Raw genomic sequence first — 16,632 nt, forward strand, 5'->3', positions numbered from 1 at the left:
AAAATTAGGGAAGAGTCTAAACTATGCATCTGTGCATGCTGGTGACTCAGATTGTGTTTTCTGTCAGATAAGTTCAGCTCATTCATGATTCAAGCTCTACCAGAGAGGAACCCTGTACCCTGTTAGTGCCTCAAACTGAGATGACTATATAATAGAAGTAATGGTATGAAGCATGTGCTGCTATATATCATATGCATTGTTCACTCCTGCCATCGGATGTTCAGCTTGGAACACTGTAGTTTTGTTTTTTCGCAGAAGTGCTTTCGGTTTCTTAGTGACTTTTGACTGCTCTCCTGAAACACAAAATGCCCCAGGACAGAGACTCAACCTTAGATTTTTTTTGTTAGGTCGAGGGACCGTAGGCTGGCTTGACAGCCGGAAGTCCGGAGAATTAATTTCTTTCAGTGAGGGTGCTTAAACCCGCCTCTCTCCTCGTCTCTCCTCCATTGGTTGGCTTCCTAAACGAAGGCCAGCCATTGGAGGAGAGAGGCGCCCCCTGACCCCTGGCTGTGCTTGCTCCCCTGCCCCCTGGCTGTGCTTGCTCCCCTGGCTGTGCTTGCTCCCCTGGCTGTGCTTGCTCCCCTGCCCCCTGGCTGTGCTTGCTCCCCTGCCCCCTGGCTGTGCTTGCTCCCCTGCCCCCTGGCTGTGCTTGCTCCCCTGCCCCCTGGCTGTGCTTGCTCCCCTGCCCCCTGGCTGTGCTTGCTCCCCTGCCCCCTGGCTGTGCTTGCTCCCCTGCCCCCTGGCTGTGCTTGCTCCCCTGCCCCCTGGCTGTGCTTGCTCCCCTGCCCCCCTGGCTGTGCTTGCTCCCCTGCCCCCCTGGCTGTGCTTGCTCCCCTGCCCCCTGGCTGTGCTTGCTCCCCTGCCCCCTGGCTGTGCTTGCTCCCCTGCCCCCTGGCTGTGCTTGCTCCCCTGCCCCCTGGCTGTGCTTGCTCCCCTGCCCCCTGGCTGTGCTTGCTCCCCTGACCCCTGGCTGTGCTTCCTCTCGTGTTTGGGGGGGGGGGCTCTGTGTGTGGGGGGGGCTCTGTGTGTGTGTGGGGGGGGGGCTCTGTGTGTGTGTGTGTGGGGGGGGGGGGCTCTGGGTGTGTGTGGGGCTCTGGGTGTGTGTGTGTGTGGGGCTCTGGGTGTGTGTGTGTGTGGGGCTCTGGGTGTGTGTGTGTGGGTGGGGCTCTGGGTGTGTGTGGGTGGGGCTCTGGGTGTGTGTGGGGCGGGGCTCTGGGTGTGTGTGGGTGGGGCTCTGGGTGTGTGTGGGTGGGGCTCTGGGTGTGTGTGGGTGGGGCTCTGGGTGTGTGTGGGTGGGGCTCTGGGTGGGTGTGTGTGGGTGGGGCTCTGGGTATGTGTGGGTGGGGGGCTCTGGGTGTGTGGGGGGGGCTCTGGGTGTGTGTGGGGCTCTGGGTGTGTGGGGGGGCTCTGGGTGTGTGTGTGGGGCTCTGGGTGTGTGTGTGGGGCTCTGGGTGTGTGTGTGGGGCTCTGGGTGTGTGTGTGGGGCTCTGGGTGTGTGTGGGGCTCTGGGTGTGTGTGGGGCTCTGGGTGTGTGTGGGGCTCTGGGTGTGTGTGTGGGGCTCTGGGTGTGTGTGTGGGGGGCTCTGGGTGTGTGTGTGGGGGGCTCTGGTGTGTGTGTGTGGGGGGCTCTGGGTGTGTGTGTGGGGGGGGCTCTGGGTGTGTGTGTGGGGGGGGCTCTGGGTGTGTGGGGGGGGCTCTGGGTGTGTGTGGGGCTCTGGGTGTGTGTGTGTGGGGCTCTGGGTGTGTGTGGGTGGGGCTCTGGGTGTGTGTGTGTGGGGCTCTGGGTGTGTGTGTGTGGGGCTCTGGGTGTGTGTGTGTGGGGCTCTGGGTGTGTGTGTGTGGGGCTCTGGGTGTGTGTGTGTGGGGCTCTGGGTGTGTGTGTGTGGGGCTCTGGGTGTGTGTGTGTGTGGGGCTCTGGGTGTGTGTGTGTGTGTGGCTCTGTGTGTGTGTGTGTGGGGGGGGGCTCTGGGTGTGGGGCTCTGTGTGTGTGTGTGGCTCTGTGTGTGTGTGTGTGGGGGGGGCTCTGGGTGTGGGGCTCTGTGTGTGTGTGGGGGCTCTGTGTGTGTGTGGGGGCTCTGTGTGTGTGTGGGGGCTCTGTGTGTGTGTGTGGGCTCTGTGTGTGTGTGTGGGCTCTGTGTGTGTGTGGGGGCTCTGTGTGTGGGGGGCTCTGTGTGTGTGTGTGGGGCTCTGGGTGTGTGTGTGTGGGGCTCTGGGTGTGTGTGTGTGGGGCTCTGGGTGTGTGTGTGTGGGGCTCTGGGTGTGTGTGTGTGTGTGGGGCTCTGGGTGTGTGTGTGTGTGTGGGGCTCTGGGTGTGTGTGTGTGTGGGGCTCTGGGTGTGTGGGGCTCTGGGTGTGTGTGTGTGGGGCTCTGGGTGTGTGTGTGTGTGGGGGCTCTGGGTGTGTGTGTGTGGGGCTCTGGGTGTGTGTGTGTGGGGCTCTGGGTGTGTGTGTGTGGGGCTCTGGGTGTGTGTGTGTGGGGCTCTGGGTGTGTGTGTGTGGGGCTCTGGGTGTGTGTGTGTGGGGCTCTGGGTGTGTGTGTGTGGGGCTCTGGGTGTGTGTGTGTGGGGCTCTGGGTGTGTGTGTGTGGGGCTCTGGGTGTGTGTGTGTGGGGCTCTGGGTGTGTGTGTGTGGGGCTCTGGGTGTGTGTGTGTGGGGCTCTCTGTGTGTGTGTGTGGGGCTCTCTGTGTGTGTGTGTGTGTGTGGGGCTCTGTGTGTGTGTGTGTGTGTGTGGGGCTCTCTGTGTGTGTGTGTGTGGCTCTCTGTGTGTGTGTGTGGCTCTGTGTGTGTGTGTGGGGGGGGGGGCTCTGGGTGTGGGGCTCTGTGTGTGTGTGGGGGCTCTGTGTGTGTGTGTGGGCTCTGTGTGTGTGGGGGCTCTGTGTGTGTGTGTGGGCTCTGTGTGTGGGGGGCTCTGTGTGTGGGGGGCTCTGTGTGTGTGTGTGGGCTCTGTGTGTGTGTGGGTGGGGCTCTGTGTGTGTGTGGGCTCTGTGTGTGTGTGGGTGGGGCTCTGTGTGTGTGTGGGTGGGGCTCTGTGTGTGTGTGGGTGGGGCTCTGTGTGTGTGTGTGGGTGGGGCTCTGTGTGTGTGTGTGGGTGGGGCTCTGTGTGTGTGGGTGGGGCTCTGTGTGTGGGTGGGGCTCTGTGTGTGTGGGGGTGGGGCTCTGTGTGTGTGTGGGTGGGGCTCTGTGTGTGTGTGGGTGGGGCTCTGTGTGTGTGTGGGTGGGGCTCTGTGTGTGTGTGTGTGGGGCTCTGTGTGTGTGTGTGTGGGTGGGGCTCTGTGTGTGTGTGTGTGGGTGGGGCTCTGTGTGTGTGTGTGTGTGGGTGGGGCTCTGTGTGTGTGTGTGTGGGGCTCTGTGTGTGTGTGTGGGGGGCTCTGTGTGTGTGTGTGTGTGTGGGGCTCTGTGTGTGTGTGTGGGGCTCTGTGTGTGTGTGTGTGTGGGGCTCTGTGTGTGTGTGTGTGGGGCTCTGTGTGTGTGTGTGTGGGGCTCTGTGTGTGTGTGTGTGTGGGGGCTCTGTGTGTGTGTGTGTGTGTGGGGCTCTGTGTGTGTGTGTGTGTGTGGGGCTCTGTGTGTGTGTGTGTGGGTGGGGCTCTGTGTGTGTGTGTGTGGGTGGGGCTCTGTGTGTGTGTGTGTGTGGGGCTCTGTGTGTGTGTGTGTGGGGCTCTGTGTGTGTGTGTGTGGGGCTCTGTGTGTGTGTGTGGGGCTCTGTGTGTGTGTGTGTGTGGGGCTCTGTGTGTGTGTGGGGGGGGCTCTGTGTGTGTGTGTGTGGGGGCTCTGTGTGTGTGGGTGGGGCTCTGTGTGGGTGGGGCTCTGTGTGTGTGTGTGGGTGGGGCTCTGTGTGTGTGTGTGTGTGGGGCTCTGTGTGTGTGTGGGTGGGGCTCTGTGTGTGTGTGGGTGGGGCTCTGTGTGTGTGTGGGTGGGGCTCTGTGTGTGTGTGGGTGGGGCTGTGTGTGTGTGGGTGGGGCTGTGTGTGTGTGGGTGGGGCTGTGTGTGTGGGTGGGGCTCTGTGTGTGTGGGTGGGGCTCTGTGTGTGGGTGGGGCTCTGTGTGTGGGTGGGGCTCTGTGTGTGGGTGGGGCTCTGTGTGTGTGTGGGTGGGGCTCTGTGTGTGTGTGGGTGGGGCTCTGTGTGTGTGTGGGTGGGGCTCTGTGTGTGGGTGGGGCTCTGTGTGTGTGTGGGTGGGGCTCTGTGTGTGTGTGGGTGGGGCTCTGTGTGTGTGTGGGTGGGGCTCTGTGTGTGTGTGTGGGGCTCTGTGTGTGTGTGTGTGGGGCTCTGTGTGTGTGTGTGTGGGGCTCTGTGTGTGGGTGGGGCTCTGTGTGTGTGTGGGTGGGGCTCTGTGTGTGTGTGGGTGGGGCTGTGTGTGTGGGTGGGGCTCTGTGTGTGTGTGGGTGGGGCTGTGTGTGTGGGTGGGGCTCTGTGTGTGTGTGGGTGGGGCTCTGTGTGTGTGTGGGTGGGGCTCTGTGTGTGTGTGGGTGGGGCTCTGTGTGTGTGTGTGGGGGGGCTCTGTGTGTGTGTGGGGGGCTCTGTGTGTGTGTGTGTGGGGGGCTCTGTGTGGGGGGGGGCTCTGTGTGGGGGGGGGCTCTGTGTGTGTGTGGGTGGGGCTCTGTGTGTGTGGGTGGGGCTCTGTGTGTGTGTGGGTGGGGCTCTGTGTGTGTGTGGGTGGGGCTCTGTGTGTGTGTGGGTGGGGCTCTGTGTGTGTGTGGGTGGGGCTCTGTGTGTGTGTGTGGGTGGGGCTCTGGTGTGTGTGTGTGGGTGGGGCTCTGTGTGTGTGTGGGTGGGGCTCTGTGTGTGTGTGGGTGGGGCTCTGTGTGTGTGTGGGTGGGGCTCTGTGTGTGTGTGGGTGGGGCTCTGTGTGTGTGTGTGGGTGGGGCTCTGTGTGTGTGGGTGGGGCTCTGTGTGTGTGTGTGGGGCTCTGTGTGTTGTGTGTGGGGCTCTGTGTGTGTGTGGGGCTCTGTGGTGTGTGTGTGTGGGGCTCTGTGTGTGGTGTGTGTGGGGCTCTGTGTGTGTGTGTGTGGGGGGGGCTCTGTGTGTGTGTGTGTGGGGGGGGCTCTGTGTGTGTGTGTGGGGGGGGCTGTGTGTGTGTGGGTGGGGCTCTGTGTGGGTGGGGCTCTGTGTGTGTGTGTGTGGGGCTCTGTGTGTGTGTGGGGCTCTGTGTGTGTGTGGGGGGGGCTCTGTGTGTGTGTGGGGGGGGGCTCTGTGTGTGTGTGGGTGGGGCTCTGTGTGTGTGTGGGTGGGGCTCTGTGTGTGTGTGGGTGGGGCTCTGTGTGTGTGTGGGTGGGGCTCTGTGTGTGTGGGTGGGGCTCTGTGTGTGGGTGGGGCTCTGTGTGTGGGTGGGGCTCTGTGTGTGGGTGGGGCTCTGTGTGTGTGTGGGTGGGGCTCTGTGTGTGTGTGGGTGGGGCTCTGTGTGTGTGTGGGTGGGGCTCTGTGTGTGTGTGGGTGGGGCTCTGTGTGTGTGTGGGTGGGGCTCTGTGTGTGTGTGGGTGGGGGCTCTGTGTGTGTGTGGGTGGGGCTCTGTGTGTGTGTGGGTGGGGCTCTGTGTGTGTGTGGGTGGGGCTCTGTGTGTGTGTGGGTGGGGCTCTGTGTGTGTGTGGGTGGGGCTCTGTGTGTGTGGGTGGGGCTGTGTGTGTGGGTGGGGCTCTGTGTGTGGGTGGGGCTCTGTGTGGGTGGGGCTCTGTGTGTGTGTGTGGGTGGGGCTGTGTGTGTGGGTGGGGCTGTGTGTGTGGGTGGGGCTCTGTGTGTGTGTGTGGGTGGGGCTCTGTGTGTGTGTGGGTGGGGCTCTGTGTGTGTGTGGGTGGGGCTCTGTGTGTGTGTGGGTGGGGCTCTGTGTGGGTGGGGCTCTGTGTGTGTGTGGGGGGGCTCTGTGTGTGTGTGGGGGGCTCTGTGTGTGTGGGGGGCTCTGTGTGTGGGGGGGGGCTCTGTGTGTGTGGGGTGGGGCTCTGTGTGTGTGTGGGTGGGGCTCTGTGTGTGTGTGGGTGGGGCTCTGTGTGTGTGTGGGTGGGGCTCTGTGTGTGTGTGGGTGGGGCTCTGTGTGTGTGTGGGTGGGGCTCTGTGTGTGTGGGTGGGGCTCTGTGTGTGTGTGTGTGTGGCTCTGTGTGTGTGTGGGTGGGGCTCTGTGTGTGCGTGGGTGGGGCTCTGTGTGTGCGTGGGTGGGGCTCTGTGTGTGTGTGGGTGGGGCTCTGTGTGTGTGTGTGTGTGTGGGTGGGGCTCTGTGTGTGTGGGTGGGGCTCTGTGTGTGTGGGTGGGGCTCTGTGTGTGTGTGGGTGGGGCTCTGTGTGTGTGTGGGTGGGGGCCTCTGTGTGTGTGTGGGTGGGGCTCTGTGTGTGTGTGGGTGGGGCTCTGTGTGTGTGTGGGTGGGGCTCTGTGTGTGTGTGGGTGGGGCTCTGTGTGTGTGTGGGTGGGGCTCTGTGTGTGTGTGGGTGGGGCTCTGTGTGTGTGTGGGTGGGGCTCTGTGTGTGTGTGGGGGGGCTCTGTGTGTGTGTGGGGGGGCTCTGTGTGGGGGGGGCGCTCTGTGTGTGTGGGGGGGGGGCTCTGTGTGTGTGGGGGGGGGGGCTCTGTGTGTGTGGGGGGGGGGCTCTGTGTGTGTGTGTGGGGGGCTCTGTGTGTGTGTGTGGGGGGGGCTGTGTGTGTGTGTGTGTGTGGGGGCTGTGTGTGTGTGGGGGGGCTCTCTGTGTGTGTGTGTGTGTGGGGGGGGGGGCTCTGTGTGTGTGTGGGGGGGGGCTCTGTGTGTGTGTGTGTGGGGGGGGCTCTGTGTGTGTGTGGGGGGGCTCTGTGTGTGGGGGGGGCTCTGTGTGTGGGGGGGGCTCTGTGTGTGGGGGGGGCTCTGTGTGTGTGTGTGTGTGGGGGGCTCTGTGTGTGTGTGTGGGGGGCTGTGTGTGTGGGGGGGGGCTGTGTGTGTGTGGGGGGGCTCTGTGTGTGGGGGGCTCTGTGTGTGTGGGGCTGTGTGTGTGTGTGTGTGGGGCTGTGTGTGTGTGGGGCTGTGTGTGTGTGGGGGGGGTTCTGTGTGTGTGTGTGTGTGTGTGTGGGGGGGGCTCTGTGTGTGTGGGGCTCTGTGTGTGTGGGGCTCTGTGTGTGTGGGGCTCTGTGTGTGTGTGGGGCTCTGTGTGTGTGTGGGGCTCTGTGTGTGGGGCTCTGTGTGTGGGGCTCTGTGTGTGGGGGGCTCTGTGTGTGTGTGTGTGGGGCTGTGTGTGTGTGTGTGGGGCTCTGTGTGTGTGTGTGGGGGGTTCTGTGTGTGTGGGGGGGGGCTCTGGGTGTGTGTGTGGGGGGGGCTCTGGGTGTGTGTGTGGGGGGGGCTCTGGGTGTGTGTGTGGGGGGGGCTCTGGGTGTGTGTGGGGCTCTGGGTGTGTGTGTGTGGGGCTCTGTGTGTGGGTGGGGCTCTGGGTGTGTGTGTGTGGGGCTCTGGGTGTGTGTGTGTGGGGCTCTGGGTGTGTGTGTGTGGGGCTCTGGGTGTGTGTGTGTGGGGCTCTGGGTGTGTGTGTGTGGGGCTCTGGGTGTGTGTGTGTGGGGCTCTGGGTGTGTGTGTGTGGGGCTCTGGGTGTGTGTGTGTGGGGCTCTGGGTGTGTGTGTGTGGGGCTCTGGGTGTGTGTGTGTGGGGCTCTGGGTGTGTGTGTGTGGGGCTCTGGGTGTGTGTGTGTGGGGCTCTGGGTGTGTGTGTGTGGGGCTCTGGGTGTGTGTTGTGGGGCTCTGGGTGTGTGTGTGTGGGGCTCTGGGTGTGTGTGTGTGGGGCTCTGGGTGTGTGTGTGTGGGGCTCTGGGTGTGTGTGTGTGGGGCTCTGGGGTGTGTGTGTGTGGGGCTCTGGGTGTGTGTGTGTGGGGCTCTGGGTGTGTGTGTGGGGCTCTGGGTGTGTGTGTGTGGGGCTCTGGGTGTGTGTGTGTGGGGCTCTGTGTGTGTGTGTGTGTGTGGGGCTCTCTGTGTGTGTGTGTGTGTGGGGCTCTCTGTGTGTGTGTGTGTGTGTGGGGCTCTCTGTGTGTGTGTGTGTGTGTGGGGCTCTCTGTGTGTGTGTGTGTGTGTGTGTGTGGCTCTCTCTGTGTGTGTGTGTGTGGCTCTGTGTGTGTGTGTGTGGGGGCTCTGTGTGTGTGTGGGGGCTCTGTGTGTGTGTGTGGGCTCTGTGTGTGTGTGTGGGCTCTGTGTGTGTGTGGGGGCTCTGTGTGTGTGTGGGGGCTCTGTGTGTGTGTGTGGGGCTCTGGGTGTGTGTGTGTGGGGCTCTGGGTGTGTGTGTGTGGGGCTCTGGGTGTGTGTGTGTGGGGCTCTGGGTGTGTGTGTGTGTGTGGGGCTCTGGGTGTGTGTGTGTGTGTGGGGCTCTGGGTGTGTGTGTGTGTGTGGGGCTCTGGGTGTGTGTGTGTGGGGCTCTGGGTGTGTGTGTGTGTGGGGCTCTGGGTGTGTGGGGCTCTGGGTGTGTGTGTGTGGGGCTCTGGGTGTGTGTGTGTGGGGCTCTGGGTGTGTGGGGCTCTGGGTGTGTGTGTGTGGGGCTCTGGGTGTGTGTGTGTGGGGCTCTGGGTGTGTGTGTGTGGGGCTCTGGGTGTGTGTGTGTGGGGCTCTGGGTGTGTGTGTGTGGGGCTCTGGGTGTGTGTGTGTGGGGCTCTCTGTGTGTGTGTGTGTGTGGGGCTCTCTGTGTGTGTGTGTGTGTGGGGCTCTCTGTGTGTGTGTGTGTGTGGGGCTCTCTGTGTGTGTGTGGGGCTCTCTGTGTGTGTGTGTGTGTGTGGGGCTCTCTGTGTGTGTGTGTGTGTGTGTGTGTGGGGCTCTCTGTGTGTGTGTGTGTGTGTGTGTGTGTGGCTCTCTGTGTGTGTGTGGCTCTGTGTGTGTGTGTGGGGGGGGGGGGGCTCTGGGTGTGGGGCTCTGTGTGTGTGTGGGGGCTCTGTGTGTGTGTGTGGGCTCTGTGTGTGTGGGGGCTCTGTGTGTGTGTGTGGGCTCTGTGTGTGTGGGCTCTGTGTGTGGGGGTCTCTGTGTGTGGGGGGCTCTGTGTGTGTGTGGGTGGGGCTCTGTGTGTGTGTGGGCTCTGTGTGTGGGTGGGGCTCTGTGTGTGTGTGGGTGGGGCTCTGTGTGTGTGTGGGTGGGGCTCTGTGTGTGTGTGGGTGGGGCTCTGTGTGTGTGTGGGTGGGGCTCTGTGTGTGTGTGTGGGTGGGGCTCTGTGTGTGTGTGTGGGTGGGGCTCTGTGTGTGTGTGGGTGGGGCTCTGTGTGTGGGTGGGGCTCTGTGTGTGTGGGGGTGGGGCTATGTGTGTGTGTGGGTGGGGCTCTGTGTGTGTGTGGGTGGGGCTCTGTGTGTGTGTGGGTGGGGCTCTGTGTGTGTGTGGTGTGTGTGTGTGGGGCTCTGTGTGTGTGTGTGTGGGTGGGGCTCTGTGTGTGTGTGTGTGGGTGGGGCTGTGTGTGTGGGTGGGGCTCTGTGTGTGTGTGTGTGGGGCTCTGTGTGTGTGTGTGGGGGGCTCTGTGTGTGTGTGTGTGTGGGGCTCTGTGTGTGTGTGTGTGGGGCTCTGTGTGTGTGTGTGTGTGGGGCTCTGTGTGTGTGTGTGTGGGGCTCTGTGTGTGTGTGTGTGGGGCTCTGTGTGTGTGTGTGTGTGGGGCTCTGTGTGTGTGTGTGTGGGGGGCTCTGTGTGTGTGTGTGGGTGGGGCTCTGTGTGTGTGTGTGTGTGTGTGTGTGGGGCTCTGTGTGTGTGTGTGTGTGTGTGGGGCTCTGTGTGTGTGTGGGTGGGGCTCTGTGTGTGTGTGGGGCTCTGTGTGTGTGTGTGTGTGTGGGGGGGGCTCTGTGTGTGTGTGGGGGGCTCTGTGTGTGTGGGTGGGGCTCTGTGTGGGTGGGGCTCTGTGTGTGTGTGTGTGTGGGGCTCTGTGTGTGTGTGGGGCTGTGTGTGTGGGTGGGGCTCTGTGTGTGTGTGGGTGGGGCTCTGTGTGTGTGTGGGTGGGGGCTGTGTGTGTGTGGGTGGGGCTCTGTGTGTGTGGGGGTGGGGCTCTGTGTGTGGGGGTGGGGCTCTGTGTGTGTGGGTGGGGCTCTGTGTGTGGGTGGGGCTCTGTGTGTGGGTGGGGCTCTGTGTGTGGGTGGGGCTCTGTGTGTGGGTGGGGCTCTGTGTGTGTGTGGGCTCTGTGTGTGTGTGGGTGGGGCTCTGTGTGTGGGTGGGGCTCTGTGTGTGTGTGGGTGGGGCTCTGTGTGTGTGTGGGTGGGGCTCTGTGTGTGTGTGGGTGGGGCTCTGTGTGTGTGTGGGTGGGGCTCTGTGTGTGTGTGGGTGGGGCTCTGTGTGTGTGTGGGTGGGGCTGTGTGTGTGTGTGTGGGGCTCTGTGTGTGTGTGGGGCTCTGTGTGTGGGTGGGGCTCTGTGTGTGTGTGGGTGGGGCTCTGTGTGTGTGTGTGGGTGGGGCTCTGTGTGTGTGTGGGTGGGGCTCTGTGTGTGTGTGGGTGGGGCTCTGTGTGTGTGTGGGTGGGGCTCTGTGTGTGTGTGGGTGGGGCTCTGTGTGTGTGTGGGTGGGGCTCTGTGTGTGTGTGGGTGGGGCTCTGTGTGTGTGTGGGTGGGGCTCTGTGTGTGTGTGGGTGGGGCTCTGTGTGTGTGGGTGGGGCTCTGTGTGTGTGGGTGGGGCTCTGTGTGTGGGTGGGGCTCTGTGTGTGTGGGTGGGGCTCTGTGTGTGTGTGGGTGGGGCTCTGTGTGTGTGTGTGGGTGGGGCTCTGTGTGTGTGTGGGTGGGGCTCTGTGTGTGTGTGGGTGGGGCTCTGTGTGTGTGTGGGTGGGGCTCTGTGTGTGTGTGGGTGGGGCTCTGTGTGTGTGTGGGTGGGGCTCTGTGTGTGTGTGGGTGGGGCTCTGTGTGTGTGTGGGTGGGGCTCTGTGTGTGTGGGTGGGGCTCTGTGTGTGTGTGGGTGGGGCTCTGTGTGTGTGTGGGTGGGGCTCTGTGTGTGTGTGGGTGGGGCTCTGTGTGTGTGTGTGTGTGGCTCTGTGTGTGTGTGGGTGGGGCTCTGTGTGTGCGTGGGTGGGGCTCTGTGTGTGCGTGGGTGGGGCTCTGTGTGTGTGTGTGTGTGTGGGTGGGGCTCTGTGTGTGTGGGTGGGGCTCTGTGTGTGTGGGTGGGGCTCTGTGTGTGTGTGGGTGGGGCTCTGTGTGTGTGTGGGTGGGGCTCTGTGTGTGTGTGGGTGGGGCTCTGTGTGTGTGTGGGTGGGGCTCTGTGTGTGTGTGGGTGGGGCTCTGTGTGTGTGTGGGTGGGGCTCTGTGTGTGTGTGGGTGGGGCTCTGTGTGTGTGTGGGGGGGCTCTGTGTGTGTGTGGGGGGGCTCTGTGTGTGGGGGGGCTCTGTGTGTGTGTGGGGGGGCTCTGTGTGGGGGGGGGCGCTCTGTGTGTGGGGGGGGCGGCTCTGTGTGTGTGTGGGTGGGGCTCTGTGTGTGTGTGTGGGTGGGGCTCTGTGTGTGTGTGGGTGGGGCTCTGTGTGTGTGTGGGTGGGGCTCTGTGTGTGTGTGGGTGGGGCTCTGTGTGTGTGTGGGTGGGGCTCTGTGTGTGTGTGGGTGGGGCTCTGTGTGTGTGTGGGTGGGGCTCTGTGTGTGTGTGGGTGGGGCTCTGTGTGTGTGGGTGGGGCTCTGTGTGTGTGTGGGTGGGGCTCTGTGTGTGTGTGGGTGGGGCTCTGTGTGTGTGTGGGTGGGGCTCTGTGTGTGTGTGTGTGTGGCTCTGTGTGTGTGTGGGTGGGGCTCTGTGTGTGCGTGGGTGGGGCTCTGTGTGTGCGTGGGTGGGGCTCTGTGTGTGTGTGTGTGTGTGGGTGGGGCTCTGTGTGTGTGGGTGGGGCTCTGTGTGTGTGGGTGGGGCTCTGTGTGTGTGTGGGTGGGGCTCTGTGTGTGTGTGGGTGGGGCTCTGTGTGTGTGTGGGTGGGGCTCTGTGTGTGTGTGGGTGGGGCTCTGTGTGTGTGTGGGTGGGGCTCTGTGTGTGTGTGGGTGGGGCTCTGTGTGTGTGTGGGTGGGGCTCTGTGTGTGTGTGGGGGGGCTCTGTGTGTGTGTGGGGGGGCTCTGTGTGTGGGGGGGCTCTGTGTGTGTGTGGGGGGGCTCTGTGTGGGGGGGGGCGCTCTGTGTGTGGGGGGGGCGGCTCTGTGTGTGTGTGTGGGGGGGCTCTGTGTGTGTGTGTGTGGGGGGGCTGTGTGTGTGTGGGGGGCTCTCTGTGTGTGTGTGTGTGTGGGGGGGGGCTCTGTGTGTGTGTGGGGGGGGGGGCTCTGTGTGTGTGTGGGGGGGGGGGGCTCTGTGTGTGTGTGTGTGGGGGGGGCTCTGTGTGTGTGTGTGTGTGGGGGGCTCTGTGTGTGTGTGTGTGGGGGGGGCTCTGTGTGTGGGGGGGGCTCTGTGTGTGGGGGGGGCTCTGTGTGTGTGGGGGGCTCTGTGTGTGTGTGTGGGGGGCTCTGTGTGTGTGTGTGGGGGGCTGTGTGTGTGGGGGGGGCTGTGTGTGTGTGGGGGGGCTCTGTGTGTGGGGGGCTCTGTGTGTGTGGGGCTGTGTGTGTGTGTGTGTGTGTGTGTGTGTGGGGGGCTGTGTGTGTGTGTGTGTGTGGGGCTGTGTGTGTGTGGGGGGGGGTTCTGTGTGTGTGTGTGTGTGTGTGTGTGTGGGGGGGGCTCTGTGTGTGTGGGGCTCTGTGTGTGTGGGGCTCTGTGTGTGTGGGGCTCTGTGTGTGTGTGGGGCTCTGTGTGTGTGTGGGGCTCTGTGTGTGTGTGGGGCTCTGTGTGTGGGGCTCTGTGTGTGGGGGGGCTCTGTGTGTGTGTGTGGGGCTGTGTGTGTGTGTGTGGGGCTGTGTGTGTGTGTGGGGGGCTCTGTGTGTGTGTGTGGGGGGTTCTGTGTGTGTGGGGGGGGGCTCTGTGTGTGTGGGGGGGGCTCTGTGTGTGTGTGTGGGGGGGGCTCTGTGTGTGTGTGTGTGGGGCTCTGTGTGTGTGTGTGTGGGGCTCTGTGTGTGTGTGTGTGGGGCTCTGTGTGTGTGTGTGTGGGGCTCTGTGTGTGTGTGTGTGGGGCTCTGTGTGTGTGTGTGTGGGGCTCTGTGTGTGTGGGGCTCTGTGTGTGTGTGGGGCTCTGTGTGTGTGTGGGGCTCTGTGTGTGTGTGGGGGGGGGCTCTGTGTGTGTGGGGGGGGGGCTCTGTGTGTGTGTGTGGAGGGCTCTGTGTGTGTGTGGAGGGCTCTGTGTGTGTGTGGAGGGCTCTGTGTGTGTGTGGAGGGCTCTGTGTGTGTGTGGAGGGATCTGTGTGTGTGTGGAGGGCTCTGTGTGTGTGGGGCTCTGTGTGTGTGTGTGTGGGGCTCTGTGTGTGTGTGGGGGGGGGGCTCTGTGTGTGTGGGGGACTCTGTGTGTGTGTGGGACTCTGTGTGTGTGTGTGTGGGGCTCTGTGTGTGTGTGTGTGTGTGGGGGGGGGGGTGTGGGGGTGTGTGTGTGTGTGGGGGGCTCTGTGTGTTTGTGTGTGTGGGGGGGCTCTGTGTGTTTGTGTGTGTGGGGGGGCTGTGTGTGTTTGTGTGTGGGGCTGTGTGTGTGGGGGGGGGGCTGTGTGTGTGTGTGTGGGGGGCTCTGTGTGTGTGTGGGGCTCTGTGTGTGTGTGGGGCTCTGTGTGTGTGTGGGGCTCTGTGTGTGTGTGGGGCTCTGTGTGTGTGTGGGGCTCTGTGTGTGTGTGTGGGGGGCTCTCTGTGTGTGTGTGTGTGTGGGGCTGTGTGTGTGTGGGGCTGTGTGTGTGTGGGGCTGTGTGTGTGGGGGGGCTGTGTGTGTGTGTGTGGGGGGCTCTGGTTGTGTGTGTGTGTGTGTAGGGGGCTCTGTGTGTGTGTGTGTGTGGGGCTCTGTGTGTGTGTGTGTGTAGGGGGCTCTGTGTGTGTGTGTGTGGGGCTCTGTGTGTGTGTGTGGGGCTCTGTGTGTGTGTGTGGGGCTCTGTGTGTGTGTGGGGGGCTCTGTGTGTGTGTGTGTGTGGGGCTCTGTGTGTGGGGGGGGGCTCTGTGTGTGTGTGTGGGGGGGGCTCTGTGTGTGTGTGGGGGGGGCTCTGTGTGTGTGTGTGGGGGGGCTCTGTGTGTGGGGGGGGCTGTGTTTGTGTGTGTGTGGGGGGGCTGTGTTTGTGTGTGTGTGGGGGGGCTGTGTTTGTGTGTGTGTGGGGGGGCTGTGTTTGTGTGTGTGTGGGGGGGCTGTGTTTGTGTGTGTGGGGGGGGCTGTGTTTGTGTGTGTGGGGGGGGCTGTGTGTGTGTGGGGGGGTTGGGTGTGTGGGGGGGCTCGGTGTGTGTGTGTGTGTGGGGGCTTGGTGTGTGTGTGTGTGTGGGGGCTTGGTGTGTGTGTGTGTGTGTGTGTGTGTGGGGGCTTGGTGTGTGTGGGGGGGGGGCTCGGTGTGTGGCTCTGTGTGGATAGCTTTTTTTGTAGGTGGCTATCTGTGTGAGGGTAGCTCTGTATAGGGGGCTCTATGTAAATGACTGTGTGGCTCTGTATGTGTGGGTGGCTTTGTGTGTGTGGCTCTGTGTGGGTGTAAATGCAATAGGTCATGCATTTGCGAGCGATTAGGCTATTGGGCGATTAAGCTATTGGCATTGTAAATGACAATGCCATTTATTTAACGATTAAGCTATTGGCAATGCAAATGACAATGCCATTTATTTATGATTTAAAAAAAAAAAGAAATGTCATGAGCAATGCCAATAGCTCTACCTTTAATGATGCCGAATGATGCCGAGACCATTGCATTGTAAATGCTTGTTTGTTTTGTTTCTACCTCCATGGTGTTTGGCCATGCTTTTGAGTTCTCTATAACAGCTGTGCCTTGAAACTTTTCAACACCAGTAGACCAGGGAAACCAAGAGCACTGTCCATGCACTGAGCACACCATCCAGCACTGACTGAGAGGGAATTGTGCTGAGCCAGGTCATACAAGAATTACTGTTATGGGGTATATTATAGAAAACATTTCTTTGAAATTTGCCGCACTTGCAATAGTAAATTACATTGGTTTCCAGGAACTGTGGTGAGAGCACCTCTTCAGTGTGCAGCACAGTTACAAAAAACATTCAGCATTGGAGAAACTGAAGGTGCGCACACTACACCATAATGCAGTGCTAAGATTGCTGATCTATCAAAACAGCATGGTCATTGGAAAAAATTGAGGAATTTTGAAGCAGACAAGAATATGGGGGGTCCAGTGAAAGCAGAGTCCCATAACAATCCAGAAGACTGACAAAATTACCTTATTTCATGTACAACATACAGAGCATAGAGTAGACACTAAGGTGCACATGCCTTGAAATATTATTGAATCTATATCCAGGAACATCCTTCTAAAGAACGCCATGAAGTTTTTGTGTGGGGGGGGCTCTGTGTGTGTGTGTGTGGGGGGGGCTGTGTGTGTGTGGGTGGGGCTCTGTGTGTGTGTGTGTGGGGCTCTGTGTGTGTGTGGGGCTCTGTGTGTGTGTGGGGGGGGCTCTGTGTGTGTGTGGGGGGGGCTCTGTGTGTGTGTGTGTGGGGCTCTGTGTGTGGGTGGGGCTCTGTGTGTGTGTGTGTGGGGCTCTGTGTGTGTGTGTGTGTGGGGCTCTGTGTGTGTGTGTGTGGGGCTCTGTGTGTGTGTGTGTGTGGGGCTCTGTGTGTGTGTGTGTGGGGCTCTGTGTGTGTGTGGGGCTCTGTGTGTGTGTGGGGCTCTGTGTGTGTGTGTGGGCTCTGTGTGTGTGTGTGGGCTCTGTGTGTGTGTGTGGGCTCTGTGTGTGTGTGTGGGCTCTGTGTGTGTGTGGGGGGGCTGGCTCTGTGTGTGTGTGTGGAGGGCTCTGTGTGTGTGTGGAGGGATCTGTGTGTGTGTGGAGGGATCTGTGTGTGTGTGGAGGGCTCTGTGTGTGTGGGGCTCTGTGTGTGTGTGTGTGGGGCTCTGTGTGTGTGTGGGGGGGGGCTCTGTGTGTGTGGGGGACTCTGTGTGTGTGTGGGACTCTGTGTGTGTGTGTGGGACTCTGTGTGTGTGTGTGGGACTCTGTGTGTGTGTGTGTGTGTGTGTGGGGCTCTGTGTGTGTGTGTGTGTGGGGGGGGGGGTGTGGGGGTGTGTGTGTGTGTGTGGGGGGCTCTGTGTGTTTGTGTGTGTGGGGGGGCTCTGTGTGTTTGTGTGTGTGGGGGGGCTGTGTGTGTTTGTGTGTGGGGCTGTGTGTGTGTGGGGGGGGCTGTGTGTGTGGGGGGCTCTGTGTGTGTGGGGGGCTCTGTGTGTGTGTGGGGCTCTGTGTGTGTGTGGGGCTCTGTGTGTGTGTGGGGCTCTGTGTGTGTGTGGGGCTCTGTGTGTGTGTGTGGGGGGGGCTCTCTGTGTGTGTGTGTGTGTGGGGCTGTGTGTGTGTGGGGCTGTGTGTGTGTGGGGCTGTGTGTGTGGGGGGGCTGTGTGTGTGTGTGTGGGGGGCTCTGGTTGTGTGTGTGTGTGTGTGTGTGTGTAGGGGGCTCTGTGTGTGTGTGTGTGGGGGGCTCTGTGTGTGTGTGTGTGTAGGGGGCTCTGTGTGTGTGTGTGGGGCTCTGTGTGTGTGTGTGGGGCTCTGTGTGTGTGTGTGGGGCTCTGTGTGTGTGTGTGGGGCTCTGTGTGTGTGTGTGGGGCTCTGTGTGTGTGTGGGGGGCTCTGTGTGTGTGTGTGTGTGGGGCTCTGTGTGTGTGGGGGGGCTCTGTGTGTGTGTGTGGGGGGGGCTCTGTGTGTGTGTGTGGGGGGGCTCTGTGTGTGTGTGGGGGGGGCTCTGTGTGTGTGTGTGGGGGGGCTCTG

At 61.9% G+C, this 16,632-nt stretch overlaps 1 protein-coding gene across 1 annotated transcript in view; it reads left to right on the forward strand.

The window, feature by feature from the left end:
- The window catches only part of FAM193B (family with sequence similarity 193 member B), a 167,826-nt gene that overhangs the window by 71,834 nt on the left and 79,360 nt on the right, over positions 1-16,632 (forward strand). The window lies entirely within an intron of this gene.

This window comes from Lissotriton vulgaris, chromosome 7 (genome assembly GCF_964263255.1).
Source record: "Lissotriton vulgaris chromosome 7, aLisVul1.2, whole genome shotgun sequence".
NCBI lineage: Eukaryota > Metazoa > Chordata > Amphibia > Caudata > Salamandridae > Lissotriton > Lissotriton vulgaris.